Source organism: Orycteropus afer, unplaced genomic scaffold (assembly GCF_000298275.1).
Source record: "Orycteropus afer afer isolate SDZICR_OR568_19922 unplaced genomic scaffold, OryAfe1.0 scaffold00080, whole genome shotgun sequence".
Taxonomy (NCBI): domain Eukaryota; kingdom Metazoa; phylum Chordata; class Mammalia; order Tubulidentata; family Orycteropodidae; genus Orycteropus; species Orycteropus afer.
The window spans coordinates 325,131-333,561 of record NW_006921667.1 but is presented as its reverse complement, the minus strand read 5'-3'; positions in this window follow the sequence as shown (position 1 = coordinate 333,561).

The window sequence follows — 8,431 nt, the reverse complement described above, 5'->3', positions numbered from 1 at the left end:
TGTGTGTGTGTGTGTGTGTGTGTGTGTTTTGTTTTCTTTAGCCTCTTCTTGTTCTGGTATGTTGTTTCTTTTCATGTCATCCCATATAACTCTTAGGTTCTCTTTATTTCTCTTAAATCTGTTTTCTCTTCATACAAGCTGGGTCAAGGGATTTATCTTTTAGTTGAGAAATGTGTTCTTCACCCAGTCCTAGCCAATTCTTCTGTGCTTCCACTGTGTTGTTTAATTCTTTAATTTTGGTATATATCTTCTGGATTTCTAACTGCTTTTCTGTAGGAGTTCTGATTGTGTATTAATCTTGTTATTTCTTTCTTGAACGGTTTTTCTGAGTTTTTCCAGGGTACTGTCTGTGTTCTCCTTGATTCTGTTTGAAGTTTCCTTAAGCTCTTGTAGAGTTCTATAAATATATCTTCTAAATTCCTTCTCAGATAATTCTATTGTCCCCTCTTCCTCCATGTTTAATGAGATTTTATTTCTACTGCCTTATCCTTTCTTTTTTTTTTTTTAGATTTGAGGTTGCCTGTTGCTTTCTAGACATTTTAAAGTTGTTTAAAGTTGTTCTTTTTTATTGTTATTTATGTATTGATTTATTTTACCTTTAAATATTTTTGCACAGGTGGAGCTAGTGTACTTTATTTTTTGGTTTATTAATTCAGTGTGCAGTGTTGCTCTGCAGTTTTCTTTGTTTTGATGGAAGCACTGTGGGGAATGTGGAGGGATGCAGATCTTTGTTCATCATGAAGTGGATTTACAGTTGGGATGAACAGATGTCATCATGTCTTGATGTGGTTCTTCTATAGGGTGAAGCAGGGAAGAAGCAGAAAAAGGAGGAAGAAAAGAAAATAAAGTTCCAAGGCACCAGTAGTGTGTCCCTGCTTTCCACATTTCCATGGCTTGGCTCAACTGCTAACGATGACGTTACAGTGCAACTCACAGGTCCACAGTTCAAAATCATCAAAGACTCAATGGTTAGGGAGCCGCTACTTCCCATCTGAGTCAGATAGACACAAAAAAACAGCATACTTAGGACCCCTTTGTGCTAAAAAGCTGTCTTGGAAAATCTGGACCCCAGCCCCATGCCATGAACTCATCCCAGAGCCTGACTCTCTGTGGTGTGTTTCTCTTTCCACTCCCAACTCAGTGGAAATCTGAGCCAGAGGGTTCTCTGGTTTATTTCTCAGAAATGCCATCCACCCAATCAGCTCAGTTCCCAAGGTTATTGATGGAAGCCACCACTGTGGAGAGTACAAGTTCCTGGAACTGCCATTGGCTTCCCTGTGTTTCCACTTCACTGCTTAGAAAGTTCTCCTTTGCTCTTCCCCATCAGCTTGCATGCCACAGAGCAGGTTCATTTATTTTTATTCTTCCTGTTTATTCACACTGCCTCTCCCCCATTCTCCCCCCTTTTTTTTCTTTTTCTGCACTAAATCTTACCTTCTCCAAGCTCATGAGCTGTTGACAGCCCCAGAATCCCTGCTTCAAATTGCTGCACCAAGTTTATTAGGCATTAAGATGCTAGAGGGAACAAATGTGTGGGCTACAGACATGACACCATATTCCAGACCCCCTTTTAACTCTTATTTGCTACAGGCAAGGAGAGACTAATTGTTGTGTATAGATGGCTGCTTGCAAGCTTTTAAGACTTCAGTCACTACTTATCAAAGTTGGATGTAGAACAATGTTTTGTGTAGTATGTTATACCTTGATGTCCCCTACAACCATGGTCCTGAGCCAATGGGCTGAACTACTTGCTCCCTGAGAGCAGTTGGCTGTGGCTAAGAAATTATAAATTTATCCCATGTTAGTTATACTTATATATGGACATTCTTACAGCACATACAAATACATAAGTAGAAATATTGCCTGCCAAACACATATGGTCATGGGGGAAAAATGAACTTTACAAATATCATTAATATTAACTACCTTGAAAAAGGAAGATTATAGTGGATTATCTGAGTGGCCACAACCTAATCACATGAACCTTTGAATGTGGAAGACAAAAAAAGAAAGGGGTGGTTGGAGAGTTGCAATGTGATGTACTGGCTTTGAAGATAGAGGAAGCAGGCTACAACAAAAGAATAAAGTACCTCCTAGAGGGTGGGAATGGCCTCTAATTGACAGTCAATAAGAAAGCAGAGACTTGGGTCCAACACTAGTAAAAAACTGAATTCTGCCAACAACTTGGATGACCAAGGAGATGGATCCTTCCATAGAACCACCAGGAAAACAAATGCAGCCCTGCATTAACTACAGATTTATAAAATATTAAATTTGTGCAGCACAAGCTTCTAAGTTTAAGACAATTCATTACATTAGCAACAGAAAACTAATACAAAAATATGTTAGGAGAAGTAAGGTAGTTGGCAGATTTGTAGACACCCCAACTAGATATGTTAAAAATTGATACACTAACGTTAATGTTGGATCCTGTATATCTCTTCCCCCAACTCCTCCCTTTTTTACCCTTAAGGATATAGAAAGTTTTCACTGGTTAAATAAATAAATAAATTATAAGACTCATATAAAAGTATAAGAGAAGAAAGATAACAACAACCAATAATGGCAAATTGTCACTATTTTCAATCACTTTCTGTTCCTTGAAGCATATTATTAAAAGTGGATGTGTGGGTCTGTGCTAGTACAGTGGCCTTGTCACTTTGGAGAGTGAGTTAATGCCTATATACTTGTGAGATCTCATATAGTTCTCCTTCCAAGTTTGGTGAAAAGATCAGTAAAAATCACCCTTGAAATTGTAGGAAGAGAAGGGATCTAATACACATTTCTTCATTATTACATTTAGTTCACAAAGTGTCAGGTATGTGAAAGTTACCTTACATATGTCATCTTATTTAATCCTCACAACAATATAGGAAACCAGGATTATTATGTCCATTCTACTACAGAGGAACTGAGGCAGGAAGATCCAGTGAAAGATTGGCAGTTTGAGCCCACCCAGGGGTGCCTTTCAAGAAAACCTTCCAAATAATCAACATTAAAAATAGTATGAAGCATAGTTGGAATCATACATGGAGTTGTCATGAGTTGATGTTAACTCAATGGCAACTGGTTTGGTTACTTCAAGCCACACATGGGACTGGGTTATGTAGTATTATTACTTATCTTCACAATAACACAAAAATGCATTGGAAGGGCAAAGAAGTAGAATTAAATAAATGGAAAACAGAATCAGTAAAATTAAAGACAAATCCCTTAGTACTAATCTGCTATAGAAACAATCAGAAAAAAAAAAAAAAGGAAGAAAGTTGAAGAAAGTTTATAAACTACATGAAACAAGGAGAGTAACTTATATGTAATAGGTTATACAGAACAGGGAGAAATAAATGAATGGAGAAAATTGACAAAGATTTGTTGGAAGAGAAAACTTTACTAATATAATGAAAGGTGAGAAAACATCCATTCAAGAAGCTCAGCAAGTTCCCAACGGAATAGAATACACAGAAAATGACCAAGATATATCAAAATCAAACATTTCAAAACCACAGATAAAGAATCTTGAGATCAGCTCAGTAAAAATGTATTTTTAGTATTCTTCATCTTGGTGTTTTTAGTATTCTTCACCAATATTGCAATTCAAATGCATCAATTGTTCTTCAGTCTTCCTTATTCATTGTCCAGCTTTCACATGCATATGAGGCTATTGAAAATACAACCACTTGGGTCAGGTGCACTTTATTTTTCAAAGGGACATCTTTGCTCCTCAGCACTTTTGTAGCAGATTTACCCAATGCAATATGTCTTCTGATTTCTTGATTGATGCTTCCATGGGCATTGATCATTGTTCCAAGTAAAATGCAAATAACATGAATAAGAAATTAAATGGACAATGCCATAACAAAACAAACTGAAATTAATTAAAAGAATAATAACAGAATACTATGAAGAACTATACTCCAACTAATTTGAAAACTTAGAAGAAGAAATAGACATATTTCTAGAAACATGCTGATTACCTATACCAACAGACTGAGATGAAAAATTTTGGACAGACTCATACCAAGAAGAAATTGAACAAGTGACACAAATATACCAAGTCAAAAAAAAAGTTATGGTCTCTAGAGAATTCTCCCAAACATTCAGAGAAGAGCTGACACCACTTCTACTCAAATTATTCCAGAACATACACAAGAAGAGAATACTGCCAAATCAATTTATGAAACAAAAATAATTGTGGCACTTAAGGTGGTGTGCCAAGTTGGCTGTGCCTTGGTTTTGAGTGGCTGGGCAGCTGTGTATAGTAATTCCTCAATGTGAGATTGTAATCACCTACAAAGTGGGATCTGCTGTGAGCAGCTAAGTTGTTGCCTTCAGGGTGTAGTCAGCTTCCAGTACATAAGGAAAAGTTCTGAGAAAGATCTCTAGCTTTTTGACACATTTAGATACTACATGTGGCTAAGTCTTCATTTCTAGTTCCTGGATTTGAGCCAGTGACCTGCCAATACTGGGATTGTTCTTGGACTTAAACCAGTGGTCTACCATGCTGTCTATCAATCCTGGGATGGTGTCATTTTACCTGATGAATTAGTCCATCAGCCTCAGCAGCCAGCACCTGTCTGACTTCAGAGAAGCAGCTAGGTCTGGTGGGCCTAGAAGGAGAAGCAGACCTGAAGCCCAAGGTTAAGGGACCTTTACCCAACCCCTGTAGATGGCACTCTGAATTTGGACTTCTAGGCTCCTAATCTGTAAGATAATAAATTCCTGTTGGTTAAGCCATCCATTTGTGGTGTTTCTGTTATAGCAGCACTAGAGAACCAAGAAAATATCTGTGCAAATACGAATACAAAATCCAGGCAAAGACACTATTGAAAAAAGAAAATGATAGTCCAATCTCCCTCATGAACTGTAGTAATTAAGGTTATGTGTCAAATAGACTGGGCCTGGTTTTGAGTGGCTGGGAATCTGGATGTAGTTATTCCCCATGGTGAGATTGGTATTCAGCTCCATGGTGGAGTCTACTAGAGCAGCCTTGGGGATGTGGTCTGCTTCCAGTATATAAGAAGCAGCTTTGAGAATGGTCTGCAGCTTTTGGCATGCTTGGATCCTGCATGTAGCCAAGTCATTATTCAGCATCCTGTCATGTTATCTGCTGATACTGGGACTGTTAATGGACTTGAATTAGTGGCTTGCAGTTTGGTTTGATCATTTTGAGACTATGCCTTTTCACTTGTCAACCTTGGGTTTGCCAATCTCAGCAGCCAACATCTGCCTGAGTTAAGAAAAGCTTCTATCTTCAGTGGGCCAGGAGCAAGAGGCAGAGCTGAATCCCAAGATCGAGGGGCTTTCACGCAGCCCCTAGAGCTGACAATTTGCACTCAGACTTCTAGCCTCCCAAACTGTAAAAGAATATATCGCTGTTTGTTAAAGCCACCCATTTGTGGTACATTATGTTAGAGCAGCATGAAGTAATCAAAACATGAACAGAGTCACAAAAATTATAAACAAAATCCAAGCCAATAGAGCCCAACATTATATATATATATATATATATATATATATATATATATATATATAGTAATAATAATACATCATGTCAAATCAGAATTCATACCAGGTATACAAGGATGGTGCCACATTAGAAAAACAATCAATGTAATACACCACATAAATTTTAAAAAGCAGGAAAACTACATGGTCATATCAATTGATGCAGAAAAGACATTTAATAAAATCCAACACCCATTTCTGATAAAAACTGCAAAATAGGAATAGGAGGTATAGTGCTCAACATAATCAAAGGTAAATACACAAAACCAACATTATTCTCAATGGAGAGATACTGAAAGCATTACCCTTGCAAACCAGACAACGATACCCTCTATTACTACTCCTATTCAATAGTGTATTAGAACTCATAGGTAGAGCAATAAAGCAATAAAGGGAAATAAAAGACATTCAAATTGGTAAAGAAAAAGTAAAATGATCTCTTTTTGCAGATAAATTATCCTATACTTAGAATATCCCAGAGACTCAACAAGAAAGCTACTGGAGCTAAGAGAATAAAAGAAGTCAGTAAACTGTCTGGGTACAAGATCAACATAAAAAATCAGTCAGATTCCTCTACATTAACAAAGATAAATCTGAAAAGAAAATCAGGAAATAGATAAAAATTACAAATGTGACCCAATGGAATAAATGTAATCAGATAAATAAAAGGCTACAACAAAGAAAACTACAAAACACTACTACAAGAAACCAAAAGAGACATACACAAATGGAAAAAAATATACCATATTGATGGATAAGAAGACTTTATTTTCTGAAAATGTCAATTCTACACAAAATGCTCTAAAATATTGTTGTTGTTGTTGTTGTTGTTGTTGTTATGTGCCATGGAGTCGGCCCCAACTCATAGCGACCCCTCCTTGGGTTTCCGAGGCAGTATCACTACGGAAGTAGGATTGCCCAACCTTCCTTCCAGGGAGTGGCTGGTGGGTTTGAACCGCCAGCCTTCTGGTTAACAGTCAAGTGCTTTAGCCACTATGCTACCAGAGTAGTACAACCCAATCCAGATTCCATCATCATCTTTTGAAGAAATGGAAAAATGAATCGTTAACTTCATATGAAAAAAAAAAAAAAAAAAGAGACCTTACATAAGCAAATCATTACTAAAGAAGACAAAAGCCTCACACTTTTAGGTCTCAAAATTTATTATACTGTTTGGCAGTAATCAAAACACCCTGGTACTTGTACAATAACAGATACGTAGACCAATGGAACAGTATTGAGAATCCAGATGTAAATCCATCCACCTATGGACAGTTGTTCTTTGACAAAAGGCCAAAGTCCATTAATTTGGGAAGATACAATCTCTTTACCAACTGGTGCTGGCAAAACTGGGTGTCCATTTGCAGAAAAATTAATTAAATCCATAACTCAAACCACATACAAAAGCTAACTCAATATGAATCAAAGACCTAAATGTAAAATCTAAAAATATAAAGATCATTAAAGAAAAAATAAGAGCAAACTTAGAGACTCTAACTTATGGCATGGTTAATCTGTTGTTGTGTGCTGTGGAGTCAGACCTGACTCACAGCGACCCCTCTTTGGGTTTGCAAGGTGGTATCACTACAGAATTAGATTGTGCAACCTTCCTTCTGAGGAGTGGCTGGTGGGCTTGAACCGCCAGCCTTCTGGTTAGCAGTCAAGTGCCTTAGGCACTATGCTACCAGAGCTCCCTATTAAATATATTTAAAAATATACAAACATCAGAAGATAAACTAGAGAACTGAGAGCTCCTAAAATTTAAATACTTATTCACTTCAAAAGCAAAGTTTCTAAAGGAGTGAAAAGAGAACCTACAGAGTGGACAAAAATTTTGGGGCAATGATATATTAGCCAAGGGAACAATTGTTTAAATTTTTAGAAAAATTCTATACCTCAACAAAAGAAAGGCAATCAATCCAATTAAAAATGGGCAGAGAACATGAATAGACACTTCACTAAAGCAGACATAAAGGCAACTAACAAACACATGAAGAAATTCTCATGATCATTAGCTATTTGATAGATTCAAATGAAAACAAAAATGAAATATTATCTCACCAAAGCAATAACAACAAAGTTTAAAAAAAAAAAAAGAACAAATGCCAACAAAAGTGTGGACAGACTGAAACTCTTTTAAACTACTAGTGGGACTGTAAAATGTTACAACCACTGTCAACACAGTATGATTCTTCCTTAAAAATTTGGAAATAGTGTTATTATACAATTCAACAAACCAACTAGTAGGTATATATCCTAGAGAAATAAGAGCCATGACACAAACAGATATATGAACATCCATTGCAGCATTATTCAGAAGAGCAAAAAGATGGAAATAACTGTCCATCAACTATGAACGGATAAACTATGGTACATACACACAATGGAATATACTATATATACACAATGTTAGAAAATAATGATAAATCTGAGAAATGAGAAATGCCTCATGTGCCCCTAGAGGACATTTTGCTGAGTGAAATTAGTCAATCACAAAAGGGCTAATGTTGTATGAGACCACTATCATAATATGTCAAGAGAAGATTTACACAAATAAAGAAATATTCTTTGATGGTTTTGATGAGAGGGAAAGAGTGGGTAAATTTCTAATTAGAGAATAGACCTATACTAATTTGGGTGAAGGGAAACACAATATACAGTAATGAGAAGTGTAACACAACATGACCAATGGCAAAAAAAAAATCTCTAGGAGGCAGACAAGACTTTAAAGCAGCAAAATTAAATACTATTATATGCACAGTCTTTCAGTAAGAGTAACAATAAGCAACATCTCTGAGTAGATAGATATGTTGGCATACAAGGTGAAAGAGTTGGGAAGATGAATGGGAGTACACTCATAAGAATATATATGTTTGCCAGAGGATATTTCTGCATATGTATTTGTTGTTGTTGTTGTTGTTGTTAA